The following is a 17,792-nucleotide window of genomic DNA, read 5'->3' on the forward strand; positions in this document are numbered from 1 at the left end:
TTAAAATTTCTAACCGTGTTGGCTGCAGAAAATTTTTGTTATTTCTTAAGATTTTACTCATATTGTGTGAGTGTGTATCTGATAAAATGCCAGATGACACAAAAACCGTTTTAAACCTCCTTGTGTATTTATTGATCTCAAGAAACCTCCTAACATTCTTAGACTTGCGTGAAATATATCAGATTATAACTGGCTGATAGGGCCCCGCAATGTACGACTTGTTTGAAGCTGGAGTCGAACAAAGTGAAGAGGTTTCAGGAGGTTCCAGTAGTGTACTTGTTAAGGGCAACTATGCTCTCTCTCTCTCTCTCTCTCTCTCTCTCCTCTCTCTCTCTCTCTCTCTCTCTCTCTCCCTCTCTCTCTCTCTTCTTCTCTCTCTCTCTCTCCTCTCCTCCCTCTCTCTCCCTCTCCCTCTCCCTCTCCCTCTCCTCTCCCTCTCCTCTCCCTCTCCCTCCCCTCTCCCTCTCCTCTCCCTCTCCTCTCCCCCTCTCCCCCTCTCCCCCCACACAACTTAAATTCCTTCTAATATATATATTTTTTTTCTGACCGAAAATTTGAGGAAATAGAATAAAGCAGTATCTAGAAAAGAAGTAGTAGCGTGACCCTTGTTCGTGATTCTTGTTGTGTTATCTCTGCAAGAGGGGACAGGGCCCGGTGGGGGGGGGGGGGGGGAAGCATGTTATGTACCTCAGGCCAGCCGCTTTTTGTAACCGGGGGGAAAGGGTTGGGGATCCGGAACTGGGGTGGGGGGTTAGTGAGGGAAGGAGGGGGGGTTGAGGGAGTGTCCTGCCCTGGGTCGCCGGAAAGGCTTCCCCACCTCTTTCTCTTCTCTCTCTCTCTCTCTCTCTCTCTCTCTCTCTCTCTCTCTCTCTCTTATTCTCTCTCTCTCTCTCTCTTATTCTCTCTCTCTCTCTCTCTCTCTCTCTCTCTCTCTCTCTTCTCTCTCCTCTCTCCTCTCTCTCTCTCTCTCCTTATCCTCTCTCTCTTCTCTCTCTCTCTCTCTCTCTCTTATTCTCTCTCTCTCTCTCTCTCTCTCTTCTCTCTCTTATTTCTCTCTCTCTCCTCTTTATTCTCTCTCTCTCTTCTCTCTCTCTCTCTCTCTCTCTCTCTTTCTCTCTCTCTCTCTCTTCTCTCTCTCCTCTCTCCTCTCTCTCTCTCTCTCTCTCTCTCTCTCATTCTCTCTCTCTCTCCCATCTTCTACAGTCGGGCATTCTGCGAAACCCTCATAATTTGATTTTACGAAAATGCTCCAGAGAAGCTCCTCCCAGGTCTTGGAAAATGTTGCGAAATCAAAAATTTATTTATATTGCTCTACTTTTTTCTAATGGGGTTTGGCCTTTTGTTTCTTATTTGGAATTTGGAATTCGCAGTTCTTTAGATTTTGTTGGTATGCATCTAGGTGTATGTATATTCGTCCTGCATTCGTTGGAAGGTTGCGCATTATATGTATTACAAAGTTCCACATCTTTTTGAAGACGATAATGGTGATAAGAGCAACAATTATAGCAATCGTAGAAATTCTGCAGAAATCCATGCATTACTCAGAATGTTGCCTAGGTTCTCCCTCTGAAAAATATTGAATTTGAGTCGAACCAAAACCGGAAACCTTATTATTGACAGTGATGATCATGGGGCCACCCACTTGCGCTAATTTACAGGTGATTGCATTTACAAAAATCGATTGCCATGGTTGAATCTGCCGGTTATAAATGGACCTTTTAATATGACTACACCGTGAAACTGATGATAAAGGAATGTTATAACGCTGACACTGCAAGAACTTCCTTCACTAGTGGCCGTCGATCATCACTGACTTATCCATTACTTCTACGTCAGGTACAGCTACCGCTAATAAAACTACTTTGAAAATAACTACAGCAATGGTGATAATCACTGTAACACCATACGGGTTGTTTGGTCAAGTTAGCATCATTAGTGGTATTATTGTCCTTGAGGTTTCAAGGGAATAAGGGAGGGGAGGGCTACGTCAGTGGCAAGGTTAATCCTGCTGTTTTGGTTCGGTGCTTCTTGTTATAGGCACCTGTTTTTTTTTTCTTCAAATTCTAGTTCTGACTCTTGAAAGGTCAGTTACCTTGTCGGCAGCGGAGTCCGTAAGATGATGGCTGAAGATGATAGCTGTCTGCTGTTGCTTGTTCTGTTATTTGTAACATTGGTATTACTATTGCTTATTAGTATTATTTATAACTATATTCGTATTATTATCATCACATTTGGTACAGTAGTGACGGCAGTATTTGTAATGTTGTTAGTGTTAATGATGATGATACAATACTCCTCGCTATAATAATAGTTATTGGCAGTTAGTCTTTCAAGTAGAACTGTAGTGAAAGCGAAAATGACACCTGATTCGGCCCTGTTATTAATGTTAGCACAGCCTGAGGCTTGTTGAGATGTGGGCACGCACCTCCCCCCCCCCCTCCCCGCCACATCGAATACCCGAGAAGAAAGTTGTAAGCGAGGAAATTAGGTTCAGACCCACCAATTGAGGTTTCCCTGGGAGTTTGAAACCAGTCCGGATGGCGTTTCTTTTCTTCCCCTCCTTTTCCTCCGGTCATTACCACTCTCCCACCCACACATTCTCTCTCTCTCTCTCTCTCTCTCTCTCCTCTCTCTCTCGTCTCTCTCTCTCTCTCTCTCGTCCTCTCTCTCTCTCTCTCTCTCCTCCTCTCTCTCTCTCTCTCTGTCTCTCTCTCTCTCTCTTCTCCTCTCTCCTCCTCTCTCCCTAGACCCCTTTTTTTTTTTAACCCTTTTTCGAAAATAAAAAAAACTACAAAAAAAAAAAACAATGATGGAAAATGTAACCCAAGGTTTTTGGTCAGCAATTTTTGGGTTAAATATTTTTTTCCCCTTTGCGGTTTCAAATTTTTTCTAATCTTTTCCCAATTTCCTTTTCCCGGGCCTTTCTTTACCCTGTTTTTTTCTTTATTTGCCTTGGTTTCCTTTTATGTAATTTTTTTTGGTTTTATTCTGTGGCTTTCTTTTTTGTTTTTCCCCCCGCTTTATTATTTTGATTTCCATCTTTTCCTTCGCTGTTTTGTTTTATTTAACCCTCCCCCCAAATTTGCCTTTTCCCTTTCTTGGCCCCTTTCCCTTTCGCCTTTTTTTTCCCCTTTTTCCTTTCCCCCTCCCCCCCTTTTCCCTCCCCCCCCATCCCTTGTCTTTCCCCCCTTTTCCATTCCTCCTCTTCTTTTTCCCCCCGCCCTTCCTCTTTCCTTCTCCCCCCTTCTCTTCTCCCTCTCTTCTCCCTGGTCCTTCCCCCTCCCTTCTTCCTCTTCTCCCTCTTCCCTTCTCTCTTCCCTCTTCTCTCTTTCTTTCCTCTTTCTTCCCTTCCTCCGTTTTCCTCCCTCTCCCCTTCCTCTCCTTTTTCTTTCTCTCCCCCTTTCCCTCCTCCTTTCCCCTCCCTTCTTCTCCCTTCTCCCCCTTCCCCTCCCCCTCTTTTCCCCTCCTCCTCCCTCCCCCCTTTTTCCCTCTTCTTCCCCTCCCCTTCATCTTTCCTTTTCCCCTTCCCCCCCTCTTTTCCCCATCTTTCCTTCCTCCCTTTTTCCCTCTTTCTCGTCTTCCCTTCCCTCTTCCCATTTTTCTCTACTTTCCTTATATTTCCTCCGGTGTTTGCTACTCGATGAAGCTGCCTCCCACTCTGTCTACTTGTTCGCTCCCCCTCCCTCTCCTTCCCCCTCCCTCCCCCTCCCCCTCTCTCTCTTTCCTCCCCCCTCCTCTCTCCTTTCCCCTCTCTCTTCTCTCTCTCCCCTCCTCTCCCCTTTCTCTCTCTCTCTCCTCCCCCTCTCTCTCTCTCTCTCTCCCTCCCCCTCTCTCTCTCTCTCTCTCCCTCCCCCCATCTCTCTCTCTCTCTTCCTCCCCCTCCCCTTTTCTCTTTTCTCCCCCCCCCCATCTCTCTCTCTCTCTCCCCTCCCCCCTCTCTCTCTCTCTCTTTCCCCTCCCCCATCTCTCTCTCTCTCTCTCCTCCCCCCCCCCCCCCCCCCCCTCCCTCCCCCACTCTCTCTCTCTCTCCTCTCCCTCCCCCCCCATCTCTCTCTCTCTCCCCTCCCCCCTATCTCTCTCTCTCCTCCCCTCACCTCTCCCCCCCCCTCTCTTCTCCCCCCCCCCCCATCTCTCTCTCTCTCTCTCCCTCCCCCATCTCTCTCTCTCTCTCTCCCTCCCCCATCTTTTCTCTCTCTCTCTCCCTCCCCCCATCTCTCTCTCTCTCTCTCCCCCCCCATCTCTCTCTCTCTCTCTCCTCCCCCACTCTCTTTTCTCTCTCCCCCCCCCTCCTCTCTCTCTCTCTCTCCTCTCCCCCATCTCTCTCTCTCTCTCCCTCCCCCTCTCTCTCCTCTCTCTCTCTCCCCCCATCCTCTTCTCTCTCTCTCTCCTCTCTCTCCCCCTCCCCTCTCCTCTCTCCTCTCCCTCCCCTCTCTCTCTCTTTCCTCCCCCATCTCTCTCTCTCTCCCCCCCCTCTCTCTCTCTCTCTCCCTCCCCATCTCTCTCCCCTATCTCTCTCTCTCTCTCCCATCTCTCTCCCCTATCTCTCTCTCTCTCCCCCATCTCTCTCTTCTCCCCTCTCCCCCACATCTCTCTCTCTCTCTCCCCATCTCTCTCTCTCTTTCTGTCTTTGTCTTTCTTTCTCCCCCCCCCGTTCCCCCACCACTTCCTCCCCCACTTTTTGCCCACTCCCGTCTTTTACTGGGATTTTGATGAGGGCTCAAGGAATGAGCCGGCATGACTTCATACAAATCTAATATCTGATTGACTGACTGTGTCTTTTGATTTACTTTTGTGTCTAAGACCACATATAACTTCTGTATCCCTTCTCCGATGCAGACGGGAGAGACTATAAAAGATCACGTCTCCTTTTTACTCCGTACTTTTTTCATTCCAAGCTGTGGGTCTGTTAGTTGATGCCTGTTTTTGTTACCGAGCTCACACAGTGCTGCTAATCCGTCTATGGGCGGCCGCTGTTTGTCATGCGTGAAGGATGTTCCAGGGGCGCCTCGACACGTGGTGGTCGGGTGACTCGTGAATGGTCCCCTGGGCGCTTCCTTGTCTCCTCTCGTCGGGAGACCGCCCCCACCGCGTGGACACACACATTTTGATTCTCCGCCCCCCCCCCCCTAACCACACAAAGCACGCACGCACATACTTATCTTTCATTCTTTCCTTTTCTTCCGTTTACGTTCACCCTCCCTCGCACTCTTCTTTTTTGTCTTTCCCATTTCCATTCTTCTTCCCTTTCCAATCCCACTTCATTTATATTATCCCACTCCTTTTCCCTTTTGGCATTCTTCCCCCTCCTCCCATTTCCCCTTTCTCCTATCCATCGCCCCATTCATTTTCTTTCCTTTACCTTTCCTCCCTTTCCTTTACTTCACTTTCCTTTCTCCCCACTTTCTTTTTCTCTTTTCCTTCGCCCTTCCTCTCATCCCATCAGTTCTTCTTTACCCCGGTTGCTAAGGAGAGAAAAAGAGAAAAACCTTGCATTAATCTTTGAGCGATGCAGCAAAAAGAGTTTTTTTTCTCCCAACCTCCGTAGTTGGCCACTTTTGCGAATACTTTCTTTTCCCAAATTTGCTTTGAAAGGTGCGGCTGTGTCGCAGTGCCACCGCATTGATAGCTTTATTTAGTGCGGATTTGGGTTGCCCTGTTTTCTTGAATTTTCATGTTCCATTTAGATAAGCGTTTTCCTCTTGATTTTATTTGTTTTCTTTGCGATGTCCCCCATTTCGCTCCCCGCCTCCAGAACCCACTATCACAGTGCTTAATATCTACGTGGAAAGTGAATGTTCCTTTCCCTTCACCCCGTGCTTGCCTGCGCTGGCCGACTAGGATATCCTGACCGAAACTACAGGAGTGTTCCGTCAAACCCGGGCGACCTTTCCTGAGGTCTAGGTGAAGGCCACAAAACTTTTCGTCTGCTTCGTTTCGGGCCGAGATCCGGTACGCTTGTGCGGAACAATGCTGTTGTGGGTACGAGTTGTGTCCGTAATGATTTAAATAAGTGGGATTTAGTGAGTCGCAAGAATAATGTATGTGAATCCCTAAATTAACATGCGAGTGCGGGGCATCATGGTGGCGTTTCAGCTCTGTGCTTAGGCGTTTATTTATCGAATAATTGAAGAGGCGGTTTAAAGTAAACCAAATATTGCGGAATACTGCTTTTTTATTTTATACTGTTTCTAACATTGGGTTTTTCCTTTTCCGATTTGAGTTCATAAAATTCTCTTCATTAAAAAAAACTACGAGTAACGTAACTAAAGTGATTGTGAACTGGCAGAGCGCAAGGGTATCAGTTGCAAGGGGCGGCGGCGACAAAAGGGTCAAGATGGACTCGACTACGGGCAGGATATTGGCCTTTGTGACGTAACGATCGTGTGGACTAGATTATCCACTCGAGGAAGGTCATTCTTCCAAGGCGCCGTGCCTTTTTGTTGCGGTGCTGGTGACGGAGAGGTGCCTCTTGTGCGACTCCCTCGAGGTACAGGGGTGGGAGAGTGGGAGGGGATGTAGGGTCGGGTTGTAATCTTGTGATTTCTTGTGATGAAATGACATGGGAAGGGTGATGGCAGATCCCTTGGATGATGAAATTTACAAAGGAAATATGGATCGGGACATTTTCTATGAAAAAAAAATTGTTGGCAAGTTTGTCAGACAAATCCCGCTTTTCCTTTTGAATGCTGATCATGGGCCGTCAGGATTTTTGTTGTTAAATATTACAGAATTTTATATTGTCGACATTCATCTGCATTTTGCCTGTTCGTGTGTCTCGCTGTGTATGCATGTGCAGGTGTTGTATTGTCCGCTTGAGAGAGTCCTGGTCCGTGATCTTCGTAGCCGCGTGTCCCGTTCCTGTTTGTTCTTGGAATCAATTCAGATTATTTCCCTTCGCCTCCGTCACTCCACGAGCGCCTGTGCGGGAAGTGGGTTGAGTTTGTGAGAAAAATGTCAAAATGAGGTACTAGAATTGTGGAGACGTGTAGCGATACACAAGGAAAATGCCTCCTTCCTTTTTTCTTCTATCTTTGTTTTCTTTTGTTCTTGCCTGTTAGTTTTGTCAAAAATTTTGTTTTTGAAAATATGGGGGATATTTCTCTTTTTTTAAAATTTTTAGTATATTTTATTAACATTCTGAGAAGTTTTATCGTTCATTTTTGTAAGTATGTTATGCTTAAATATATTTAGCTTGCTTATTCAAATGAATGAAGGGAGGAATAGTCGAGATGGAAATTGAGCGTGGGGGGCTGTGGCAAAAAGTGGGGGTGGGGGGTACGTGGGGAGGGGGCGGGGTCAAGAGGGAAGAAACCCAGGCGGCACAACTATACCTCGACATCCGGCCTCCCCGCGCAGTCTCGCTCGACTCGCTCTTCGCTCCCCTTCTGTCCGACGCCGAAAGACGTCGCTCGCTTTGCGCGCTCCCTCCAGGGCTTCAGGCTGGCTCGCAAGTCGGGCTGTGCCCCGCCGCTTTTGAGGGGACTTTATTCGGATTGACTTTTGTCTCCGTGGTGACGCGATTCTCGAGTAGATTGCAGGTTAAGGGTTGTATATTCCCCTCGGCAGCGTCGATACGATCCTTTCGCAGATTTACATTTGATTCATCAAGAAACGTCCTTAACGACCGTGATTATAGCCCATTTCTGAAAGGGCAACCGAGAGTTTTTCATCTTTTTTTTATTCCTTTTGCTTGAGAAAAACTGCCCTGCAGAGACTATTGCCGTGGTTAGCGCTAGCGACCCGGGGTGTGTTTGGGGATTTGGGGGGGTATTTTTTCACCCCCTGGGTCAGAACAACATCCCCTTCTGATGCCAGCGGAGTCCTGGTGCCCTTTTGGCCTGGCCCTCCTCCAAGCCCCCCCTGGCGCAGCGGTGGTCACACTTACCTTCCGCCTCGTCGCCTCCTCGGCCCCTCCCGGTTTTGTCGTATCCCTTCCTTGACGGGTTCAAGGTACGCGTCACCCCACAAATCAGGGGCGGGACGACGAACATTTAGGAGGATGAGATTCGTCGCGGGAGGCGGTGGCAGCGGCACCCGCAGGCGGCAAAGAGCCAGAGATTACTCCTTTATCCCCATCCTCCAATAGCCTTGCTGCCAAGGGAAACCTCCGCCTCGGGAAACTCGGCTCCCGGGGAGCCCCCTCAATTCCCCGGACTTCTACCCGGGTTTAGAGGCTTCCACGCCGCCGCTAGTTGTGTGGCCCGAATCCACCAGCCCGTACAGGCCTCTAACGTGTCTGTTAAGGAGACGGGGATAAACCCAACTCTCACAGCTACAAGATATATTTCCGTAGGTTTTGGGGTCGGTAATTTTATCGATCGCATATTCAGTAAATTAAAGTATTGACCAGAAAAAACTCGATTCGGATGTACTGGGGGATCGCCAAAAAATGACCAAATGTTTTCCATTTTCTGTGGAGAATGATTTGCCAATACGTAAATTCAGAAAATTCCAGTACTCCCGTATTCCATATTTGCAGGGTTAATATATTCGAAAGTTGACAGGTCTCTCTCTCTATGTATATGTGTGTGTTTGTTTTTTGTGTGTGACTGGGGTTAGAATATTTTTTAAAATCCTACAAAAAGCTTCTAAAATGCCCTTTTGTCCTTTTAGAGAATGAAGATGGTCCCATCTCGCCTTTCCCACGTATTCCGCTCTTCGCCAACGAGGGCAACAAGATCTTCAACATGGTGGTCGAGGTGCCGCGCTGGACCAATGCCAAGAGGGAGGTAGGTCTATTGCCCCCGGAAACTTCCTGTAATGTCAAAAAAAAGAGCGGAGCATTGTCAACCGGAAAACCAGTTTACATCATTTGGTAAATTTTAGTCAGTCTGTTTAATTTTACTTTTCTTTAATTGTGCATTTTTTATTTTTATAATTTTATATCTCCCAAGGATTAAAACCCTCAAATAAGAAGGGAATTCCTAGTGCCAATGTTCCCAAGCCACGGATACTTTGGATAGATGCCCATTATATTGTTAAATTATTAAATACTTTGTGTTAAATTAAATTTTACTGTTTTTTTTTGAACTTAATTTTTTAATTTATTCTTTTAATATCTTCTTATATGGAATCTGGGCCATTAAGGAGTATTTTATATCCATGGAGCAATATAAACAATTTAAATTAATAAACTGAATTTATATTCTTAAGTTTCTTTTATTATCTGTTTTTTTATTGGATCTTTCCATTAACTGTAAAAATTGAACCATTAATTTATAACTAGAAAATTAATTGATTTTATTATTTTTTATATCGGGGCCCCAATATGAAAAGTTAAAATATATAGAAAGATCTTTATAGTTGTTTTTATATTCTTCTTTATGATATGTATATTATTTATATATGTATATATTTTTTATATTTTTGTATATATGTATATATTTATAAATGTTTATTTATATGTATTTTAAATTTATATAATTTTATTTTTAGTATTATGTATATTTTATAATTTGTGTATATATGTTATGTATAATTTATATTGTGTTTATTATTTATATTATAATTTTATATTGTGTGTATATTGTTAGGTTAAAATTTATATATGTTGTATTATGTATATGTATTATTGTTATATGTGGGGTATATATGTATTTGTATAATTTTAAAATTGTGATAATGTATGTCTATTTATATTTTTTTTTTGGTATGTGTTTGTTTAAATGTTTATGTATTATTTAATAGTGTGTATATATTTTAGTATATATTTATATATGTGTGTATATATGTATATGTTATATTTATATATGTGTGTATATATGTATGTATATTATTTAAATATTTTTGTGTATATATGTATATTTTTATTTATATATTATTGGTAATATGTTGTATATTTTTTATATAGGGTAAAATTTTTAAGTATATTATATATGTGTGTATATATGTTTGTATATGTATTATATGTGTGTTATATGTATATTTATATGTATTATGTATATTTTGTTGTATATATGTATATTTGTAATATGTATATTGTTGTATTATGTATATTGTATATGTTATATGTTTGTACTTGTATTTGCCTGTATTGTTGTACTTGCAGTAAGAAATAGATTGGTATTTTCTCATTATAATGTTTATTTACTGTTTATACATTTGAGAGAATATTTTTGCATATTCCCCTAAACTTAGTTGTTTGTATACTTGCTGGGCTAATGTAATTAGTTTAAATTTACATATTACTACTGATATTGTTTATTTAGTTATATTTTTTTAATGTTTTTTACAAGATAGCTTGATGTCTAATGAGGCAGGTTTTGATATCTTGTAAGTATAGGATATGTAGCAGCTGGTAGCTTCCTTTAAAAGTCAGTTATGTTGCATGTAAAGTTGTCATTAGTAATTAAGTAATGAAGTACTTTCCTAATGATCTGAATTTAGTTTGTTGCTACATGCTGCTCAAATACCAGTGTTTTTTTGAACTGCTGTTTCAGACGTGGGAGGACCCCAACCACATTGATGAGGCTACAAGTTGAAAAGGTGATAATATCCAATTGATGTGTGCGAGATTGGATACCGTGTTGCCAAGAGGGGAGACGTCACCCAAAGTCAAGGTAAGTTCTCCTTTTGTGCTTTCCTCTGCAGACTCTCAGTGAAGTGGAAAAATAGTTTCTTGTTCACTGGGGATGTCCATACATGTTTCATGCTGCCCACTTGTATTTTAAACCCAAATGCCGCCGGGTGGTTTTCCCGATGCGAAAACCTCTCTCCTGGACTGTATTCATGGTGGCCCGGGACCCGTGCGGGGGATTTTTGGCACCATAGTGTGCACATCATAATCGTACATACCCCAGGGAAAAAAAGGAAACCCGTGTACCTGTACCATGGCATGTATGCTCATGCCACTCAGAATATAGCCCAGGCATGTCATGGCATGACGTACATTTTCTGGTATCTTATATTAGTTAATATCATAAAACTAGGATAATTATAATGTCTATAATAAAAAATAATTGTATGTAAATTATTAAAAAAAAAAAAAAAAAAAAAAAAAAATAATAATATAATATATAATCGTTTCGGGAAAAGTGAAATCAGGAGAGGTCCCCAAGGTCTATAATTGACATCTTTGTGGCAAATCACTTTCTGAGGGCCCTTTGTGTGTGGACATTTCACAAAACAAAACGATAGTGAGCACATTTTTCCCATATCAAAGTTTTTGAGGTTTTTAGGTGGGTACAAAAAAGGCCCAATGTTGCTATATCCAGCTTCTTGACCCTTTTTCACTGATTCTCTTGCAGGTATGGGCACACTGGCTTTAATTGACGAGGGAAGACGGACTGGAAGCTCATTGCTATTGATGTGATGACCCGTTGGGTCCCCAACTCATGACTTTCTGATGTCGAGAAGCACATGCCAGGCTTCCTAAAGGCAACTGTGGAATGGTTCAGGATCTACAAAATACCTGATGGCAAGCCTGAGAATCAGTTTGCATTCAATGGAGAGGCTAAGGGTAGGGAGTTCGCCCACAAGTGTGTTAGCCAGGCAGCAGTGAAAACCAAACCATGGAAAATCTTCACATTAATGATAGATTGATTTAAAGTATGTCATTTTTTTGTACTCAAGTAATTGGATTTTTAAGTAAGGGAAAAAATGTGGACCCTGTTTTTACAGATTATCCTTTGAGACCCATGAAGCTTGGAAGAACCTAGTAAAAGGGCAACCCCGATACTGGTGGCCTTGACTTTGGGGTCTGTTATGGTTGCCCATGCTGCAAAGAAGCTTCCAGTGAATAAGCCCAATCTACCATTGATGGTGCACCAGAGGTTGGCCAGCCACAGCCTGTGGACCCTAAAAGTAAGTCAAAAGATGTTTAATTACTGGTGGGGCCTTTGCTGACATATTCTCAACATTTGTTATAATCATTGTATTTTATTTTTAGTATTAGAACCCTGGATTTCAAGTTTTATGTTTTGTAAGACCTAATATCCAACTTTAAAGTAATGCTTTCCTATAACTTTTTGATCCTCATAAATTTTTTTCTCTGTGGGGGACTAATGGAAATTTTCTTCATGGAAGAATTGAACTTAAGGGCAGCTAATAGGAACATCTCATCATTGAAAAGTTTTGGGTGCCCGGAGTTTCTTACCATCGATATTGTTGCTGGATTTTTGGATAACCAAAATTTTGCCATGAATGCACAAACCTTTGGAGGGAGAGTGACTCAGTGGGCTTTCAGGAAGGGAATCTTGCATCATTTCTACTGGTAAATCAGCATTCTGTGCGCTGTTCATAAGCCATGCCAGGAAGAGTTTCTGGATCCAGGGGGGACACTATATCCATGTTCAGGAACCTATCCTGTTCACTATAGCCAGATTGCAGGATATGCTATGGAAAATTGAATGATATGAGGGGAGAAGAAATGCTCTCTTTACACGTATTACTAATTGTTTTCTGGTATTGCAGTTTAAATTAGAGATAAAATATTTTTATTGGGAATCCATATTATGATTTTGATAACATAAAATAAATTACAATACATACCCAAAAATGGCAAAACATTGAAGAATGTCTACAGAAAGAGTGAATAGCATTGCAAAAAAGAGGCAGGAATCTTGATAACACCATGAAGATTTAGTAGGCTGGGCCTTCAAGTCACAAACAGAAGTGGTTGGTATGTCATTGTTGGCTTGCAGCTAACTGAAAGCATGTGGTCTTTCTGCATACTAAAATAAATTACCAAATACCAGTATTGTAATCATTATCAGTACAGCCTTCGTCATTGTCATTATGTTCAGATGCATGATGAGAGGGAATTGCTGGCTATCTGATTATAGGCTTGGGGTGAGGGACTGGAGGAGTACATTCTTCCCTTTATTCTGCCATTTTATTCATACAAGCCCCAAAATAGGAATTATTAAAAATGTCTACTGCTATTGAGGGGATAAGGGAGTGGGGGGGGGATTTAATGGACTTTTCCCATGAGTGCAGTTTTTGGATGTATGATTGCAGAGATTTTTTCCATTTTTTACATGAAAAGATTACAATTTGCTGAAGTTTTTTTTAAATTTTTACAGTTGATACCGGGCACTATGTTAGCTTAAAGTGACTTCCGTGGCCATCGCGACTGTGATAGCCCCTGGTGATACTACGAGACATCTATATTGTATTCAGTTTCTGGTGACTTGTACATTATGAAAAATATACTTGGAATTTATAATGCTGGAATAACTCCATTGGAAGTTATTTTCCAGTATTCCCAGTCGTATTTTACTTTTCTTTTGCATATTTAACAGAGGCATCACCAGAGTTTGGGACTTTTTTTGTATCACTGGACGAACAAATATTTATATATTTATATGCTGTTTTTATTTAACATCCTTTTAGAATATTTTTAAAGATAAACTGCATGTACCAAAGTTACAGAATGCAAATACTTTACATTGATTCATATGCAAATCATATGGGAATGGAAGATTGCAGCAATACATCTTCCATATATTCCAGTAAAGATGAAGCCACTAAAAAAGCTGAGTATTGCAATAGTTTTCATTTTTACATTGAAAAATTACTGTATAACTCAATGAATTAACTGTCTCTTATATCCAGTAAAGTGTGGTAATTAACTAATTGTTATTGATTCTGAAAATCAAAGGCACCTCTAGCCTATAAACTGGTGATAAAGTTTCTTTATGTTGATAATGTTTAAAAACATTCTTATTTGAAATTTTAATAATGAATCACAAAAATGAAAAACGATGTCAGAATTGACATGCAATCAGTGCTATGTAAAGATAAAAAAATCATTTGATACATCATTATCACATCACATTACATGACATGCTTGCTTACTTTCTGCAACATGATTTCCTCAATTTTCATTATAAATCACACATGGAGAGCATAGAACAAATTTTCAAAAAGCACAAGGGGACAGGATGCAGTGAGACCTTGACATGGTAGCTAAATGCATTGGATTCTAATTTGAATAAAGACCTATTGTTTAAAAACCCAAAATTTAAATATAAAAATATTGTCTGAAAAAACATTTTAAACCCACCAACATTGACTGTTCCCCAAATATAATCCACCAAGTGGCTGATTGGTGGGCAAATGAAGGTGATATAACAGGGGGGAAAATGAAGAACCTACTTGTTTATGAAATATTTTCCCCTGCCTTTTATATCATTTCAAATTGTGCCTGCCCTGTGCCCAGCTTGGGGAAAAGGCTAAACTTCAAATCCCACAGTACAATGTTAAGTATGGGTATTATAATGGAGACGACTAAGAAAAATAAACAAATAGAAAATTGAGTATGCACTTTATTAACACATAGGATCATAAATTTTACATATTTGTAAGGGACCACAAGTTGAAATGGGAATTGTTCTCTTTATGGACAATGCATTTATCTCCAGAAAATGGGGGGAGGGAGGGAAAAGTAGAATGGAAATGAAGAGACAAAATTGTACGTTGAGATAATCAGCCGTCATTAAACATTTTTCATTATTGATACTCATCCCTCTGTAATCAAGAATTAAATCTTTTCTGTGCTGTAATCTTTTATTTTTGTCTGTGACTAGAGCTTGGAAACCTCAGTGAAAAAAGATATATAGCTTAGCAATATCATTACTTAAACTATAGTAGGAACTGAACCTTGGAAAAATGACAAGATCAAAACGACAGGAAAAAGTCATCTCCAATGATGTTTCTTCACATAATAACCTTCAAATTATTCTCCAAAACTGGTACAACAGTGTTCCTCAATTTTACAAATTAAACTTTCAAGATTTATTTCTCAGCTCTTCCTGACATCTACTCCTCAATTTTGGACTATGATCGCCAATATTAACCTAGATAGTAAAGAGGGGTGTCTAGAATGATGTAAAAGCAAGCAAATTTAGAGATGAATTCACTTCAATTCACTTTGTCCAACTGTATTTAGTAGGGATGGAACTTACATATTACATGAAAGATCAACATTGCCTATTTCTTTACACATCTTCACAGAACAAACTTTTAAATGAAACTATTTCTCGGGCATTGCAAAGACAAATCTGGTTAACTGCCATGCAATACCTATTGTGGTACTTCCTTTTTCTCTTCTAAATTTCTAGCTATTATTTTGCTTTTAACATTAACCTTTCCCTCTTCTCAAATTTTTTCAAGTGCAGGTCTTTGGGAGAATTATGAGAAATACATTATCCCATTTTTTTTTATGGAACGCATGATTAAAGGGGAAAAAACTGAAAAATACAAATTCATTAATAAATGAATGTACTGTCTTGTATTCAGGAAGGTATGGTCTGCAGGCATGTCCCCATGAGTGGGGCTGATCCCTGGCATGCCTGTAAAATAATTTAAGAGACGGCAAACTACTCACAAATCAGCTGTTTTGCTGCCTTTGATATCACTTCCAATGCATACCTGCCAAACAGTTTTGGTCATCTAGACATGTCTTGCTGCAGTCATTTTCCAACCCATCTTACAAAATACACCATATTTCAGATACAAAAAGAATTCATACTATAATACAAAAACTAGTAGTCGCATGGAGGCAAACTATAGTTTTTTAATACTTGGCAAAAAATGAAGATTTCTCAACCAAAACGTTTCTGGAAAAAGGAGGAGCAAAAACATTTGTGGATTGACCTTAAACGTATTTCACGGGTGTTGAAAACACACTTTTCCTTTTATCTCTTCAAAAAATTTTTTGTACAGGTAGAACCCCTTCTGCCATAAAACCAACTCTGCTGACATTCCAAGCACCAAATTTAATAGCTCAAAAAGAAATGGGAATCAAGAAAAATGAAATTAATATTACTTAAAGCTGAATTACAGTTAACTTTGCCCTTTAGAATAGCTCCTTCCATGATATAATCCCTTTAAATTGATCTTCTGGATGCAATCTGTTCTGTTCTTAAGCATAACTGTGCCATATAGTATCTTGACTGAAAGTCTAAGAAATAAATTGCCCATTTGTCCCTATGTCCCCCATCTACATTCATTAATGTTGCAGTGAAAGCCACCTCTAAGATTCTAAAAATCTTTTTATTGTATGGGTATGAAACCCTTTAAAAAGTAAGACTTACTCTGACTTTTAAAAAAAATACCTTGAAAGGGTGAGTACTGGTTCTGTGCAGCTGGGAAAAAAAAAAAAAAAAAAAAAAAGAGAGCCTGATCAAAAAAGGCCAATGACTGTGATAAACGATCCAGATTGCTTTAGACCTTCATAGGAAAAAAAATGGGAAAAAAGGCAAAATTTTTGAACCCCTTTTTATGAACAGCAAAAAAATGGCAAAAGTTGTCATACATCTTCCAAAGTAACCTACGAGTCTTTGGGGACTCCCTTTATACAAAAAATCTGAAAGTTACGGTCACTCTGTGGTCCCCCCAAAAAAAAAATACGCTTTTGAACCTTTTTGTTATTTTTGTTCCCGCATTTGGCTCTACTGGGAAATTTTTAATATGAACCCCCACTTTAAAAAAATACTTTATAGAAATTTTCTCAGGGTTCTTCGATTACAAAGGGTTTTCATTGATCCAAAAATTTTTTCATGGGGTTTAAAATAGAGTTTAACATTTAAAAACTGCCCACAAGGGGGAACCCCCAAAAAAACCTTGGGACTCGGCCCCGTTAGTAACAAGTATTTTCAGAAAAAAAAGGAAAAAAAATTTTATCTCCTATCTTTTATGCATAACAGAAAACCGTCATTTCGATATTTCTAAAAAACCCTTTGGCTTTTTCCAATTTTTTAAATATTTTTGGTTCCATTTTCAAGACATGTCCTTCAGCACAAAAGCATCTGGTAAAAAAAAAAAATTTATATAAATTCAAAAACTACAATATTTTAAAAAGATTTTAAAAATCTAAAAAACCATAAAATGGAATTAAAAATAAACAAAAATAAAAAAACAGGAAAAAGCTTTGTTTTAATTGGCGGTTATGTATTTGGGATATTAATTTGACCACAGTCAATAAAACTTGGGACGGCGAAGGGTAAGGATAAAAGGGGGGTAATTTCAGGGGGGGTGTTGGGGTGCAAATTTCTGTCCATTACGAGGTGCGATTTCACCAAAACCCATATAACGAGGGGTGATGGTCTTTAAAAAGGGGTATACCCAAATAAAAAAAAAGGGTTCAAAAGTATTCCTTTGGCTAACTCCTTAGAACTGTATGCCTTTTTTTTCATTCTCTTTTTTTATAGGGGGAATATGTCCCCTTTTATGTTTTATTTGTTACTGTTATTCAAATTTTTTTTTAATTTTTAAAAGAAGCCATTTTAACCCTAATGAAAAAAAACACCTTTTCAAATTTAAAATGTTGATGAATTTTATCGTATTTTTTTCATTAGTCAATTGAAGGAGAAAAAACTTTTTTTTTTTTTTTTTTTTTTTGTATATACAAATATTCCATGAAACCGTGGTTTTTATGTGTTTTGAATCCACTGGAAAAGCTTTCATTTCAGGGTATAAAATACAAAACCCTACACTCTTCCATTATGGCTTTTACTAGGTTAAATTCTGCTAGTTTTCGTGCTATTTTTAGTGTGGGGTGCCTGTTTTTAGTCTATGATTTAATTTTTTGCATAAAAAAGTGCAAATAAGTAGGTCCCAAACATTTTTACAGTGTATCTCACTATTGGATTTTTTCTAACCCAAAAACAAAAAAAAAAATAAAAAAAAAGTTAACAACTGTATAAAAAAGTCACTTTATTTATTGTTTTTTTCAATACAAACGTAATGTGTATATATGTTAAATATGTATGATAAAATTTTTATTTAATAACTTAGGCAGTTGATTTTAATCTGTACCCTTCTACCTCTAACATTGTACAGGGGAAAAA

General features: G+C 39.9%; 1 pseudogene; it reads left to right on the plus strand.

Annotated features, from left to right (window-relative positions):
* Positions 1–209: 209 nt before the first annotated feature.
* Positions 210–13,182, plus strand: LOC119576857 (annotated as a pseudogene).
* The last annotated feature ends 4,610 nt before the right edge of the window (positions 13,183–17,792 follow it).

Source organism: Penaeus monodon, chromosome 1 (genome assembly GCF_015228065.2).
Source record: "Penaeus monodon isolate SGIC_2016 chromosome 1, NSTDA_Pmon_1, whole genome shotgun sequence".
Classification (NCBI taxonomy): domain Eukaryota; kingdom Metazoa; phylum Arthropoda; class Malacostraca; order Decapoda; family Penaeidae; genus Penaeus; species Penaeus monodon.